The sequence below is a fragment of the Platalea leucorodia genome (assembly GCF_965183815.1).
Source record: "Platalea leucorodia genome assembly, chromosome: 6".
NCBI lineage: Eukaryota > Metazoa > Chordata > Aves > Pelecaniformes > Threskiornithidae > Platalea > Platalea leucorodia.
In genome coordinates, this window is record NC_138828.1 from 67,082,057 (window position 1) to 67,098,830 (window position 16,774).

Below are 16,774 nucleotides of genomic sequence, written 5' to 3' on the forward strand. Positions count from 1 at the left end.
TGCACGATTGCTCTGATGCTTTATCTTGCTGTGAAGAAGGCAACAGTCTCAGGTATGTGGTCAGGTATCATAATGCATAATGCAAAGAAGCTGAATTAGGTCATATCCTCTCCTCTGATTATAGAAGAATGTCTGATTACAGCGTCTTGGGACTGCTACAAAACAGGCTTGCAAAATCAATGCCTTGTTATATTTTGAAAATTAACTGAAACTGAGAAATGAAACCCACACATTTAGAGGTGGTGAGGCTGATGAGAACATTTTCAGTTTCTCCATTTGAAACAAATACAATGAAAGCTGGGAATCTGTTTAGGGATACTACCGCATTTGAGAAATGCTCACATCCACACTGCACACAGGGCGTTGTGGGAACAGACAAGGAGTAATCCAGAGCTGCGTTTCAAGTCAAGAGAGAAAGTAGACATCAATCAGTAGCTGTAAGTAAATTGGAGCTGGCACCTTAAGTGCCTTAAACATTAGAAGTTAAACCTGAAATGATATCCTGATTCTTAAAGGAAGGTAGTAAATTACTTGCTGAACAAATGGGTGACATAATCAAAATGAGTAACGTTGCCAAATCCTGAAGAACGTGCAGAGTCTGGGAGTAAAGAGTTAGGAGACAGGGCAGGAGGAGATTGCCAGTTTCCAAGTAAACATCACACAAAACACAAGCTGTGTAAGAGACATAGTTGTAAAGAAGACAGTCTTTATTTTGGTACAGTCTTAGTTGAGCGTAGTAAGTGAAATCACAATTCTCGGGCAACTCTTCTTATATAAATTTTGCTGTTATCACCAGTGTATGAAACAAAAAAACATGAACCCAAATATCTAATAAAATAGAACAATCCTCCCTCCTAAAATTGAGATGAAATTAAACTAGATATATTTTCCTTTAGAAGAATCTCTCATTATTATCTTCAGAGTGTTTTTCTGATAGTGAAATGAGTGATAAGATGGTTCTAGATGAAAAGGAAAGCCTTTTAATTTACTAAGGAAAAACCCCAGAAGGCTGCTGTGACTGGCAATATTAAAACTTGCTCTTCTGTAATTGACTTGTGTCTAATCTAACTTATTTTCTCAGCATTAGTGTTGGGCATGACAGTGAAACAATATTACTCACTCCAAGAAATATCAAAGATCTGGTTTTTTTTCAGAAAATAAACTGGATGGCCAGGAGGTAGAGATCCCACCACTGGCAACAAAGAAGAATTTTGCTTGTACAAAGACTAAGCCAGTATGGATATTTTAAAGTCACTTTTGAGACTGACCTCAGGTTGCTCCACAGGAGGGCAATTGACCTCAATTTGGAGACTGACCTCAGGCTGCCCTCCTGTTCTATGTAACAGGGTATGGCTGCACCAAAAAAATTAATTTGCAATGCAGAGGTCTAACAAGAACTGGTCTGCAGATAACTCATCTCTCCTTCTGGGCTTGTCCCTCCACCTTGCACTAAAAAAGAGTGGAGGAAAAGAGCAGAATGGCCTGGTGTTGGGAGCAGGGAATTTTGGTGCAGGTGCTGGCAGGTATCATAGGATATCTGCCTGCAAACTTGTAGGGATTTGAGGTAGAGCAAGTTGGAGCAGAGCTGACCTTGCACCTGGGGGTTAGTCCCTTGCTGGTCACTGGGAACTGGATGAGTTGTTGTGGGTAACTGGCTTTTGTAGACTTTAAAGAAGTTCTAAGACCGAGAGTCATTAGACATAGCCTAATGATATCTTGTAGCTGAGATCATGATCCATCAGATATATTGACTATGAAGACTGCTTTTTCTCACACCCATCACTGTGGTATTCAGTCAGGTCTGTTGGAATTATATTTCCTGTCATATTGATTTATTTTGCATTCATCAAAGGAGATTAAGATTTTTTTAAATGGCTAAAATTGGAAATATATTTTAATTTCACACTTGGGCATGAGAGCTACATCTTTTGTGAAGCTGAAATTTTAATAGCTGTGAATTTCCACCTTCCTACTGGTAGTATCATTAGTTCATATTAATACTCTTTCTCCACTCAGTGAGGAGTACATACACCAAGGACTGTGGTTCACATCACTTTACAATGTAGATAAACAAAAGCAGAACTGTAAACAGAGCATCAATTTTCATTGCAGTGGCTTTTGATTCAGGGCTGTGTGAAAGTTCTCCAAGCACTTATCTTTTTCATATCTGAGGCATTTATGAAGTGAATATCCACTTGCAGCAGTTTTTAGATAGTTTTTATTATTTCTTCTTGCCACTGTTATTCTATGTCAAGATTATGATAAGTAGTCCCTTTGCTGAATGTTGTAAAATCAAGTATAAAACTTATGCATTACATATTTATGCAAAGTGAAAGCTAATTTGGTCTAACACACTGCAAAGTATAATCCTCAAAAATTTTACTTTTATTTCTCTAGTTCATTTCTTCTGTTTTTAAGAAAGATTTACAGAATCCATCTTTTTTAGATAAGTTCTGTATGTCTTTATTACAGTAATAATTTACCTATTTTTCTTATTTGATAGAATTCTTTATTCTTTTTTTTTTCTGACCTAAAATAATATACCTCCGAGATCAAAAGTTCTTACATATTAATGAGGATTAGACTGTTTCAGAGCTTGCATGGAAACCTTTAAATATCATTAAGGTGTTGCAGGAAGAATGTGGCTTTTTTTAATCAATGAGTGGTTCTTATTCAACTTCTACACAATGCTTTTGCAAGATATAATGGTTCTTGTAGAGGACAGACCTTAAAAACAAAGTCTTAATAGACTTGGTCAAAAGTCACAGATTCCACTGCATAGAAACATCAAGAATTTGAACAGTATTTTAGTTCCAGTTTAGACTGAAAATTTGAGTTTGACAAAATTGCTTTTTCTGATGTGAGTCTGTCTTGAAAAAACTTTTCATCTTATTCATCTCTGCCTGGCTAGACATTCTTCATCGCTGTTTGTAACTGTCGTAATTACACTTTCATTCACCTGCAATGTGCTAGCTGAGTGAGAGAAAGAAAGTGAGGAAACTGTGAGGTTGCCTCTTTGCACTAGTGGTGGAGCTGTGAAATGGTTGCTCTAAATTTGCAGAAAATAATTAGATACTTAATTCAAAGAAAGGGCTGGGATCTGAGGGTTGGAAGCAGAGATCATCACCTCCCATCATCCCAGAAATAGACACCAAAGTACTCTTGCAGTTAGACCTTAACTTTTACTTTCTCCTTGACATAAACTATGGCTTGGACAGCTTGTTGGCACTGAGAAGCCCAGTGTAACATTTATTCCTTTACATTTTACAAGAAGCCTAGAGGTTACAGCTGAAAACTGAAGGTTACAACACCTGTTGTAGAAAAAACCCTACATCATTTGGGAGCTTGTTACAACTTCTGAAGTGACTTGGGCAACAGGAGTCAGATCTTTAAAGGGATTGAAATGTTGAACATGTCAAGGGCTTTTGATACCAAGGCATTTTAAAAATTCTTCTAAGTACCCCTCTGTATCTTTAGCAATGGAAACACCTTTAAATCTAGCCTGAAGACCCATAAAGATATAATTAGCTCGCACAGCAGGTAGGTGGTCTGTGTCCAAGAGCTTAATTCACTTCTGAAAGTGGGCCCAAGTTTCCTAATTCACTCACTTTTGAAATGTGATATTTTTTTTCTTTCCTTCCAACTGTTCCTTGTACTTATCATGCTCTATGTATAAACTTAGAAATGAAAGAATTTATAGCACAGTTATAGCACAAGTCCAACTTGTTTGATTCCTAGCCTGCATGTAAAAGCTGAGTAACATTTCTAACATTTTGAGATTGGGATATGGGGATCACATTTTATTTATCTACCTGTGCTTTTTGAAGACTAGCTATTCTGTTTTATTGAAGTACATAATCTTAGTATGCCAGACATTGGTGCTATGAAATGTCATCTGTGCCCATTTCTTTATATTATAAATCCTTGCACATTGCAAAACCAGTTAGATTAAAGAGTAGAAGCAGTTAAAAGACAATGAAGAAAGTGTAAATTATATAGCTATATGTGTGGGCCTGATTCTCATTCGTACCCTGATCTGTTTATACTGGCAGAAAAACATTGCTCTCAAGTAGGTGCAAGTGCATTTTGTAAGAAGTTCTCCTTCACTCTAAACTTGTACAAGCCTGGCTCCATGCTGCTACCAGCCATGAGATGATGGTCTTAGGCTCTTTATATCAGTGCAATTAGTTATATCAGTGTAACAATTAACATCAGTTGTTTATACAAATATAAAAAAGATTCAGATCTGTAAAGCCGCCATGAAATACATAAAGGGACCATATACTTACTTATATCAAAAATTTGTCTACATGGTATGTCGTAGGCAGGTAAGAACTCTTTCATACTTTGCTCTTCCTCCAAACTCTCTGGGAGCAGCACAAACTTGATTTGTGCAACATGAAGAATCAGCTGCCTGTCTGTAGTCAGAAGCAGGTGGCATAAACTTGGGCTTGGTGATTTCCTAATGATAGCTACTGGACAGACCATCTGAAACCACTAACAGTTCCAGGCAAAATACCGCATGCACACACTAGGAGTAAATATAAGTCATGCCTTACCTGTACAGAAGCCGCCTCTATTCATTTTTTATAAATTTGTCTTTGATATGAATTGCTGCGGTTAATTGCATTACACAGGTACGAGGTTTGTGTGAATGGATGAACGGCCCTACATGTTCGAAGTAGCATACTTAGTTAACTCATTCATTAATTGAACACAAAACAAATGCCATTACAATGGGAGGAGGAGGAGTTGCTTATATTATAACTTCATCTGGCCCTGTACCTATTTAATTGGGAGGCTCCTACAAGCTCTTTTAAGGCATATTCATCTGATATTGACATCCTCCCTTTCCATATGTTTTTAGACACTGCAATATGAATTATGCTTATTATGGAAATGACAGCCAAATCTATTTTGCTCTTACAAGTGATGTGCCAAGACAGCCTCTGTTCTGTCAGCAAGCATTGCCAAAGTACAAATGCATATGGCAGCAAACCTTTTTCAAGTTAAAACAGAAATGCTGAAAACTGACTTCACTAATTTATCAAAACTGCTTCCTGGCTCTCCTGGGATTTCTTCTGGCGGCTATAAGGCATCCTTCTCCAATGCAACTGGAAACTTTCTGGAGCTAAGTCAATATTTTCATTCACAATTCATGTTAACACTGGACCTGAACATTGCAAGGCGCTGAATCTGTTGACGGGGAGGCAACCAGCACTTTCCGACAAAGAAATCATGGTCCTGCTCTAGTGGTTTGCTGCCGTTGCATTGGACTTTGTAAAATTACTTCTAGTTGTAAAAAATTGGTTTGAAGTGCTACTGACTGAATATAGGCGTTTTATCCTCGTTCTTCCCTCTCATTGCATATAAATGCACCTGTGAGGTCAGGATAGAGAAAAATAAGTCCCAACTCCTTTTCCTTCCACAGAATTTAAAATCTCAATACTGGAAACAGTGAGAATAGAGCCTTTCTCTCTGCCCTTCCCGCAGAAGCTCAGGTGCTTGGTAGTCCTCTGGTAGTTTCAGTAGACTTGGGGCATGGTTCACCATGCAAGAGAGCTGCTTTGCTCCTTTTCCACACTCACATCTAGTCTTGTTTTGCTTCTGAGGACTGGAGGGCCCGATGCCGTTGTCCTTTAACCAGTGGAGAAATATCACTCAGCAGTTCCATGTTTTATGAGCCTGACTTGGAAAGAGAGCTGCATGCTTTACATCTTCAGGAATTATTTACTATGTCATTTGTTAACTGAATTCACTGATAAAGCTCTTCAGTGCTTTTAGACATTTATGAATGCTGTTGTCATGTTTCTTACCTTCGCTAGCTCTGCTCAGTATATATATAATATATAATATATAATATATAATATATAATATATAATATATAATATATAATATATAATAATCATTGTACTGGTTTCTTGTGTATAGCGAATCAATTAGTTAAACACACTCTCATTTTGCGTAGTGTAAGCATTCTGCTGGGTAAGGGCTGTTTTTGAAAGTGAATGGATCCTGAATTTCTTCAGTGGAGTAGCAGTGACACCTCTGATAGATGATGACACTGTAATCTCATGTAAGGGATATTGTAATGGAGATTTCAGTTATTCTCTCCCTATTCTAAAGCTTCTTGTGCAAGAAGGAAAAAGCCACTTCAGTCACTCAAAATATTAAATCTTTGTTTGGCATTTTTAAAATTAATGCCTTTCAGGTACTACTGATCATAACCCAAATCCTTAGCAACTATAAATCACTATAGACCTTATTGGCTTCAAAGATGATACTGATTTACACTAGTTAAGTGTACAGACAGAGTCTGTAGGGTATAACCATTAGGAAAGAGCAAATTTCCATGGGTTTTATCCATGTGGGTCATGAACCGGTAGCATTTTTTGTAAGTCACCTGAAAAATACCTCTCTGAGATCTAGGCACTAGCAAAATTAGTCATATTGGATCCTGGTACAGGAATTCCTTCAGAAAGTGGCCAATCCCACCTATTTTTCAGCTCCCTAGGAATTTGAGGTTACATACCTAATGACTTCAAGTGGTTTGTGTGTAGTTTTGTGGCTTGGGACTTCTAATATATAACAAAGTCAAGGATCTGGATTGAGAATAGAATATTCTTTGTCGTTTCTCAGAAAATCCAACCTTGAATTTTTTTTTCCTCATATGTTAAACTTCAAGCATGTCCCCTCTGAAATCAGTGTCAAAACTCTCCTTGGCATCAAGCAAGAGCGGGCTGAGTCAGCTGACAGCTCTGTCTTGAGCTGCTCCTGCAGGAATGCGAAGGATGAATGCACACAGAGTTGTACCACTAGACTGGAGAGTCCCTAAATTGGATAGGTCTGCCCCTGCATATGGCCAACGCTTGGCAGACATAACAGTGCTAAGTTTAGCTTTGTATCGATTGTAATTTGCTGTGGGATGCTGGGCAGGGAGGAAGATCTAGAAATGGAAGATTATAATGTATTATTGCATTTACAGTATTGATATTATTGCAAATCATTCCCTAATTTCTACAGGAATATTTTGGGCACAGCCACATCAAAATACTAAAAATAACAGCCTTGTTCCATCATTTGGAGAGCCAGAAAAGTGTTAGATTGCATACTATGTAATAGAGTTAATTCCTTTCATAAGCTGGGAATTGTTTAAGATCTGTCTGAACCGAACTTTTTTCTAACTGCATTTTAGATTAACCAAAGTCTACAAATTTGCAATAACAGATTTGGAAAGTGACTGTTGATAAGAAATGAAGAGTTACAAACTGTCCATTTGATTGAAAATCTGAAAAATGCCAAAGTACTTAACTTTCATTAAATAAAGAAAAACTTTCCAAAGACTAGTGGAAAACAACCATGTGTTTCCAAGCTTTCCAGCAACTGTACAGCTATTCATCTACACAGAGCGTTTAATCACAACAGGAGGCCTGGAGAGGCACAGGTATACCAATAGGGTATGAAGGAGGAACTAGAGGTACCTGCTAAGGTATATGAATCAGAAGTCACCCAGGCTGAAAAGACCTACAAAGGAAGTCTTTGCAGGGGAAGAAACAAAAAGCTCAACCTTTCCCTTTTATTTCACTTAAAAGTGTAAAATTCTTTCTTTTGTTTGGGGACCACCACCAGACAGCAAGGCTGGGGTTAACGACTTCAACTTCATTGCAGAACAATTAATCCAAGTGTGGATATGAAGCTTATTGCACACATTTTCAAATGTATGGGGATGACAGCTGAAAACCATATTGAGTGTAGAGGGGTATGTTAAGTGTTTAGATGTTGCTTCTTTTCCCGGACACATCACATCACAAAAACTGGAATAAATTTGCCAAAGATGCAGAACCAGTTTACAATTGCTTTCAAAACAAAACATAAGAAGCTAAACTAATCCCAACCAAGTACCAGTCCCATTTTAAACCATTTTCCAAACCATGTTTTATGGGGTTTGCCAGACAAGCAGCCATAGACACTGATTAGAATCACTGTCCCAGTTGACTACAAGGCAGTGAAGTCTAAGGTACTTGCTGCTTTGTAGACACTGTACCCTGGAGCACTGTCCCTTTACCCAAAATGCTTTCAAGTACTCCAACCCTCAGTACAAAACAGTACAACCACATCTGCATGATACTGCATACAGGGCATTTAGTCCTTTTGGGGTTGGTCAGGCATGAGCTGCCCTTGGTAAATCCATGCTGGCTGTTCCCTCTCACCTTCTGGTCCTCTGTGTGTTTGGATATAGCTTCCAGGAGATTTTGCTCCCACTGCTTTCCTGGAAACTGAGGTTAGGATGATTAGTCTGCTGTTCCTCAGATCCTCCTTCTTGCCCTTGTGAAAGTGGCATATAATGTTTGCCTTATCTGAGACCTCAGGAACTTCCTCCAAGTGCCACAATCTTTTGAAGATGGTAGAGAGTGACCTTGCAATGACATTGGCCATCTCCCACAGCACCATTGACACCCACAGTATCCCATCCCATAAATGCCCGATCTGCTGAAGCGGTTGCTAAGTCTATCTTTCTCTATTTTGTGTAATGCCTCACTCCTGTGGTCTCTCACAAGGCTTAAAAAGCCAAGAGGTGTATGGGCAGACTTTATCAGTAAAAGCTGAGGCAGAGAAAGCATTGAGTATCTCATGTTTTTGCTGTCACCAGGGCCTCAGCCCCACAGCGTGCTCATGTTTTCCTTTGCTTTTCTTTTTCTGATAATATGCTCTAGAAGCTTTTCTTCTTGTCTTTCAGATCGCTTACTAGTTTCAACTTCAGCTGAGCTTTGGCCTTCGTAATTGCATCCCTGCAGGCTTGGGCAATGCCTTGATACTCCACCTGGCTTACTCACTCCTGCTTCCACATGACATAGATCCTACGACTTGTATAGCTAATAAAATCTAATGCTGTGCACTGCAAAACTCCTTTTCCTCCTAATGCCATTTGCTAGGATCAACTCCAGTCATCTCTAGTCACCCTGTAAATCAGTTTAGTTGCTGCCATCTTGTGATCACTGCACCTTGTGACCTGCCTCTACAGAATGCCAAATTTTAACCTCTTATGGTAGCCTAGAAACCAGGAGGTGGAGCCAAATGGTTGCTTTCCTTATGGTAAACAGAAAATGGCTAATTAGAAAATAATTGATTACTAGGACAACTGTACTGAACGAATGTTTGTTTTCTCTACGTGAGTTGTGGATCTTTTATCCGAACAGCTCTTTGCAGATGCTTAGGTCAAATGATGCTTAGTTCTTCAGTTTTAAGAAGGATAAGCTGGCACTCTCAAGAAAGGAAATATAAAGGTGTACATCTAGCACGTTTACAACTAGGATTATACAGAATGAGACTGGCAGAACATACAGCGTTCACCCTCCAGATGTTAATCATAGTAATGCATTATACATAATAAGGCTTTCTTTCCTCCTAATGGTGTTCAAGAATAAATAAGGAATCTTAAGTGCTTACAAGCTACAATAATGGAAGCCCACTGTGTTATTTCAGAAGGGATAAATAGACTGAGATGCCTATATATGAAGGCGAGAGAGAAAAACCTTCAGAGATATAAATTAACTGAGCTCTGTGAAGCATGGTTTTGAAATAAAACATTTCCACCCTCCCCCATCTTTTTACAGGGTTTTTCCACTCAGATAATGTAGATGCTTAAGGTACAATTATAACATCTTTAGAAGATTGTTAGATTATATGAAAGAGGAAATAGTAATATACGTACAGAGAGATACTGAGAAAGAGGGTATGTGGTTTGAGTCAGAAATCCTCTGATCTCAAAAGAAGCAGATGATGCAGATAAAACACAGGCTTCACTGGCACAGCTAGCAGGGAACTTTTATGTGTACATAAAGCAATTATAAAAGGTGTTTGATTTTGCATTAAAGCAGCCAATTAGTTCCTTTTTTGACTAAAAATATATATTTCTACTTTTTGTGTTTTCAGCAGACAACACACCAAAATGAAGCTTGGTAGAAGTCATTGACTAGAAAAAGCTTTTAATGTATTTTAGTGCAGGAATTCTGGTGGGGAAAGTCTCCCCACATCGAGATCCCTTTCCTGCTGTCTCACAAACTACACGCAGAGGCTTTCCAACAAAGTTGGCAAAGATGGTGGCTTCAGAAAGATACCTTTGCTTCTGGAATAAAGTTGGACACTCAAAGGCAGAGCTGAGGCACTGTTTGCTGGGCAGACCACATGAATGACATGTTGGCTATAGCTGTGATGAACCTTTGCTGCAGGGTTATCCCACATAGGGTTGTTTGTTGGTTTTGCAAGTGTATTTCTCTTGAAAACGGGAAGGGGTCAAGAAATACCAGCAACAAGTAACTGACCATGACACAGAACAGAGAGCACCAGGGCTGCGATACACGGGAGAGCACTGGAGTCTCTGTTTGTTTTTCGCTGTTGTAATTGCACTGTTGTATTACACAACGCATTTAGCTTTTGCTCTCATGTGGGAGCAGCTTTCAGGAAGGTTTCTGCAGCATAATAGCTTCCCATGAGGAATGATTTCAAAGGGCAACTCCGAGATATAGATGTAAGAGAGCTGCTGATTTTAACACGTTTTCATAGCAGTTGTTTCAGAAGAGCCATGTTTTAGAGTATTAACATTCATTTATTAAAGGATATTTACTTAGAGGTAAACAATGTAACCTGTCTAATATTCCTCCATTTCTTGTAGCCTCTCAAAAATCATTACTGTTATTTCCAGACATTATTTATTTAAATATTTTTAAATAAAAATTATTAATATTGATAAAACATGATGGCTGAGACAAGATTAAATTGACTCATGGGGATGCAGAAAACTTGCATATAAAAGGTCTTGGAGGCTATTTTATGAGACCTGAGGATCAAGGTTGCTATCCTGGCACAGAATGAAAGGGATGTGGCCTGTCACAGATATGTTTGGCAGCATTTTAAGGATTTGAGAATGCTTCATTCATATTCACAGGAGCACTGAAGTAGGTCAATCACCACTATGTGTTGTGCTCATGGAATACACCAGTAACAACGATTTTTCAGCCTTTCAACTATTGTGAATCTGTCCACATTCACTGAGTAAGGGAGATGCCCCAAAGCTCACTTCAATTTCCAGTACAAAGCAACGACAACTCTGTTATAAGATTTTGAATGAATGGGACTAGCACTAAGATTTTAAGCCTCATGTGAATATCTTCAATTGGTTTTGATAATACTTCCCTGAATCTTGTGTAATGCATTTGGAGCCATTATATGTGGTTATTTTCTTGAGCAAGTTCCAGAAATCAAAGGACAATAGGACATACTCTTCTGACCGGCCTTGATTATTACCAAGGGAAGAACTAATTTGTTCTGAGCATAAGGTATGCCTTTCTTACACTTGCACTGTGTATTCTTCTGAAGGTAGCAGATGAGGCTAGAGGACACAAGCAATGCTCTGGTTCATAACATAGACCTTGCCTTTTCCACGCTGAACATAAGCTGCTAAATCAAATACATCTCTTGCAAGTATCCATTCAAGAATTTTTATGTATGCTGTTAACATGAACAACCTTGATAGCTTGTTACTCAGCTGTTTTTAGGTATTTCAGGTAGAAACAGCTCTGTAAAAAAAATTTGGGGTGATAAATTCAGGTGGCTTTCACTGCAGGCCATGCTGTAAAAAGATATTTCAAAAATAACTTTCTCTTAGAACTCTTAAGTAAAATATACCTTTATTGTTGGCAGAGTGCTGCAGTTAGATGCTTACTAGCGTTTGGCATCTCTCTCTTTTCTGACTCTTTCCTTTTCTTTTCTTTTTTGCCAAGGACGACTCTTTAATTCCAAAAAAAGAAATTATATCTTGTAGAAGCAGAAAAGATCAACTTTTTTAGACAAACAACAAGGAAAACCTCTGCAAAGAAACAGTATCTGTTGAAAAACACATTGAGAAACTGAACTCTTTAAAAAGCAGGAAACTCTCCAAACTCATGATAAAGGTTTAAGGTGTGTTCCTTTGTATGGGAACAAGAAGGTCAGTTCTGAGCCATCCAGCTCCTGTATTACTCTGAACTTATGGACTTTTCTTCCTACTAAAAGTAAGCAGAAGAAAGCTGTATAAAGGCCGGTGTGGACTTTGGGAGGTTATTGGGCAGATGCTTGAGCTAAGGAGGGTTTTGCTCATGCAAATCATGCCTCTCTGTGATACAGAACAAGTAACATTGTAATCAGAAGCATTTTTTTACCATGCGTCTACTCGTCAAAAGCAAGGGGAACCTTATGTGTTGCTGTGAAATCATGAATTTCCATTGCTGAGATTATGATCTGTGCGATGTACTAAGTGGGGTGTATACCAAGACGCTGATGTTAGCTGGCTTCCCAGCTGAAGTGCCTTACACAGCAGCTAATCACCTGCTTCTGAGAAGGAGGAGGTACGGGGAGAGTTGGTTTTTCCTATAAATTGATCTCTGATCCTTTCATCCCTCAGTATAGCTGTACTTGTTTAGTCTACTGAGGCCTCTTAGGGCTAACACGTAATGAACTACAATCGCATAAGGGTGTTCATAGCCACAGCAGTGCTGTTAGCTGTGCTCTTTAATGGATTTGGATAAAACCTCGCTCAGCAAATAGCACGCTGAAAACAAATATTCTCATTGTTGTCTTAGGATATACTGTCCCCTTTACTGTACTGCATTTGTTCTCAAAACAGACCCACACATGGTTACATTTTGATCTTTGAACTTTGAGCTGACCGGTTGTCAGATACTGATGCCTCAGTGTGAACCTTAGCACAGAAACAGATCATTGGATTTGTGATAGTAGGAGAATGCGTGCTGTCCTGGTGGGCAAGCCATGTGCTAGCTTCATAATTTATTCATAATTTTACTAAAATCAGAGGTTGTATGAAAAAGTAAATTAAGTAAATACCCAGCTGAATGCAGTCTGTTTGAGCTTCTCCACACTGTGCAGCCAACCATGAGGGCGAAAAATACAGCCTTAGGACAGCAAAAGCTGTGAGTCCAAAAGCACCCAGCACGTTCCTGGGCAGTTTATAAAGATGGCAAAAATCATTAAATCCATTCCACTGTTGCTCACCAGACGCCACTGCAGAAATGAATTAATTGCACACAGTGAGCCAAATGGTGTTCCCCTTTCTGCGACAGGGCTACACCTTGGTTTGGACTGTGCAAGAAGACAGCGCAGGTCTTCACCTCTTGTGATCCCATCTTTGAGCATTAGGACTTTGACACCAAGGGCTATAACGCAAAAGGTGACTAATTTCTCATTGAAATCAATGACAACTATGGAATTTGATGTTTCCCTGCCATGCATTTAGCGGCAAGCCGGATTCACCCTTCTTTCCCTTCTGGAAGAGGGGAAAGGGCAGGACTGGTATCATCCTTCTGTCTGCTGGCTGAAGCAGTGTGGCCAGTGCTGGGGTTTGGAAATTACTCTCTCCCAAAAGCCAGGAGTCACACTGCTCCCCAGGCCACTGGTGGGACAGCCCTGGCCAGGCAGCGCCATTAGCTCAGAGCTGTGCCCAAAGCCACAGCCTCACCACCAGCCATCTCCTGGAAACCCTTGCCCAGTGTGTTTACTCCCCTGGTCGGCAAACAGGTTCTGGAACGGGTAGCAGGAGGGCACGTTCATTCAACAGGTGTGCCTTTGGCATACCAGGTCACAGACTGAAAAGGCATGACGGTGTAAATAGGGGTTTAATATTTCACCAAAATGTCAAAGCTTAAGATGCCTGCTGGAGCAACAGAAATGCCTATGTGAGGCTGAAGTGAAAGCACAAACCACTGTAAAATTCTTATAGTGTTAATACCAATATGATCGTTAGAGTAGTTATTCACTGTAGATATGGTTAGTGGTATGCAGGCAGCAGGTTTTTAGTTCTGTGGGATTTTGCTGACTTTACAGTAAAATGGTCTTCCTTTCTCAGATTTTAATGTGCTATCTCAGGAGTAAATTATATAATGGATGCCTGGGACTTTCTGTCTTGTGGTCTGATTCTATAACAAATTTCACCCTTCTTTTCCTCAGAGAGGGTAATTAATGGAGCGTACTATGATTTCCATATGAGATAATCTTCAGAGAACTTTTTTAGTTGTGTATGTATAGCCTTGTGAATCACTTGGCTTTAAAAGAAACTGTATTGTGCAAAGCTTAAGCAGTACTGATGATACATTTTTCTGCAGAGGACCTCTTTAATGTATTCAGGTTTCTGTTTCTTACTGAGGTAAAAATTTGTACTTTTTTAGCATTTACCTAGCTGTATAGAGCTGTGCACAGCCCTTTGTAGTCAAAAATGGTTTAGTATTTATGTAGGTTCAATGAACTAAGAACCTCTCCCACAGGTAGGAGTTGTAGGATCATGTTAGTTAACTCTTTAGTTAATTTACTGTTAAGTAAGTGGTGCATGCTTCAGTTTCAGAGTGCAGATCAGTAGAGGAAAGGCAGGTGTCTGTAAAGCAACCACCTTGTTACACCGAAGAAAATCTGATGATGCTGATCTTAGCAAATTGAATTGATTCACACTGGTCCTGAATTTTTTTTTTTTTTTTTTTTTTTTTTTTTTTTTCACCTGAAAGACAGCATGGAGAATAGATCCAAGAAAGGGGGAAACACAAAAAAGAGGAATGAGAATTCTCTGCGTCTTTTTTGTCTTTGTTCATATGCAGTAGTAAAAGTTGCCTATCTGAGTATGTGGTAAAATAATCATTTGTCAAAGAGGTAAACTTACTGTACACCAATGTTCTGCATTTAAAGGATCCCTAGTGCACTATGAACTATATAGTGTTCATAAAAAGTCATACTCAAGAGTCAAATATTCTTCCTTCTTCAATTACTGTAGTTTTCCACTGTCTCTAAGGATGGGCTATTAAACACTCAGTGTCAAGGCACACTACACTGTACTTGTATGATGTATGATATATTCATTAGTCACTTTTTCTTTTTTTCTTTTTTTATTTCTGATTATATGTATGTATGATCATCATGGACTTCAAGGAAAAAAAAAAAAAAAAAAAAAGGAGGAGTCCCCTAAAAGTCAGGCTGACAGTAGGCAGAGTTATTCTGAGGATACTGTGCTTTAGTCCATGAAAGCCTGAGGTCATTTTTGCTTGGACATTGCATAAAGTGTGCCTGCCAGATTCAATATATATAATCCAGTGCCAAGTGACTGAAATTAGGGTTTTACTGTTTGATCTTTCAGGCAAGTAAGCAAATTGTCACTTTCATTTCTCAATAATTGCTGGGATAACAGATCTGACTGTTATTTTTTCCAATCTACACTATTAACCAAGGTAGGGAGGAAGGAGTCTGATCAAAGGTAATTAACGATTCTGAACAAGATTTCATTGGGGTATTGGATCACATTTCCTTTACACATGTCAAGGGGAGTATATCTGAAAAAAGGACAAGGCTGGTTAAATGGAAATGAAGATTCCAGAGGAAGTTATGTTCTTTTAGAGGTAATATGCTAAAAGGCTGAGATTACAGAACTATTGCTGAAGGAGCAGCATGCTCTTACACGTTGCTAAGTGCCCCCAAGCTGACATCATCATTAGTTATTTATAGCACACTAGTATCTGAAGGTCCTAGTCAGAAGTAAGGCCTCCTGATGTCATCCTCTGTCCTAACTGGAAGAATGTCCTCGGTCCCCAAAATCTCACAATGTCATTTAATCTCATTGGTGTTGAAGGCAATCAGAACATCTAATGGGGGTCTTCAAACTCATACAAAGAGAAGGTTTTTGCAGGAACAGCATCTCAGAGAAACTTCTCTTGATGGGTAGATTAATAATTCCTTAATGAAATATTTTAATTAATTTGGCTGACCCAGGCAAGTACTATGAATGGAATGGAATGGAAGTCAAAATGATCATATACCACCCTTCTTCAAACTAGCATAAATTTAAACATAACAAGGGCAAAATTTCTTTTTTTTTTTTTTTTAAATAGTATCTTTCATGATCTAACAGTATACATAGACACATAGTCAAAAAGAGAAGAAAGATACACGAACATATATATTTGCGTGTTGCAGTTTCTGTCAAGTGACTGACGGTCGAGTGAGCAATTTGAGAATTCAGAGTAGTGGCTGTACTCAAAATTGGAGGTTGTGATAAAACATTTTTGAAGGTTGCCTATTTTACACAGCATTTAAGTCAATACAGCTGCTGTGCCTGCCTTACAAGAAATCCATCATTTCTTACCAGAGAGTGAAGAAGTTCTGTTTTTCTATTTTCCAGAAAGCACTTTTTCAAATCTTACTAATCTGTATTCTGCAAACCCACCACTAATGGCAGGTTTGTTGGAGTGTAAACCACTCTCTACTTTGCCTTGGGCTGTCTGGTTTGTTCAAGTTACCCTGGAACAGAAATAGCCGTAGTTTTGGCAGTATCAGTCCTGCTTTACTATAGGGAATACATCACTATTTATCAGTGAGCATTTCCAAATGCAAATGACCCTCCAAATTAGGGATGTCCTGCCTTTTAGAACCACTACTAAACGACCACCTGCATGTGTTCATATTCAAAGCTGGTCTACTCACCCCATATGCATCTCCTCCAGTATTTTATTCGACAATCTGTTTCAGCTTCGCAAGGGAGCTAGCAAATTATGTATTGCTCATTTTGTCAAAGTCATCATTGATGACAATTCCGGCATCAAGAGGCTCATTTTGTTCTGCAGATGTTTTTTTCAAATAGAAGATAAATCATGGTTTTCAATCTTTTGCTTTCTTTCTTTCTTTCTTCCTTTCTTTCTGAGAGTGAGGATACATGCTGTGCTGCTAGGAATAGGAGTGGGAACACATA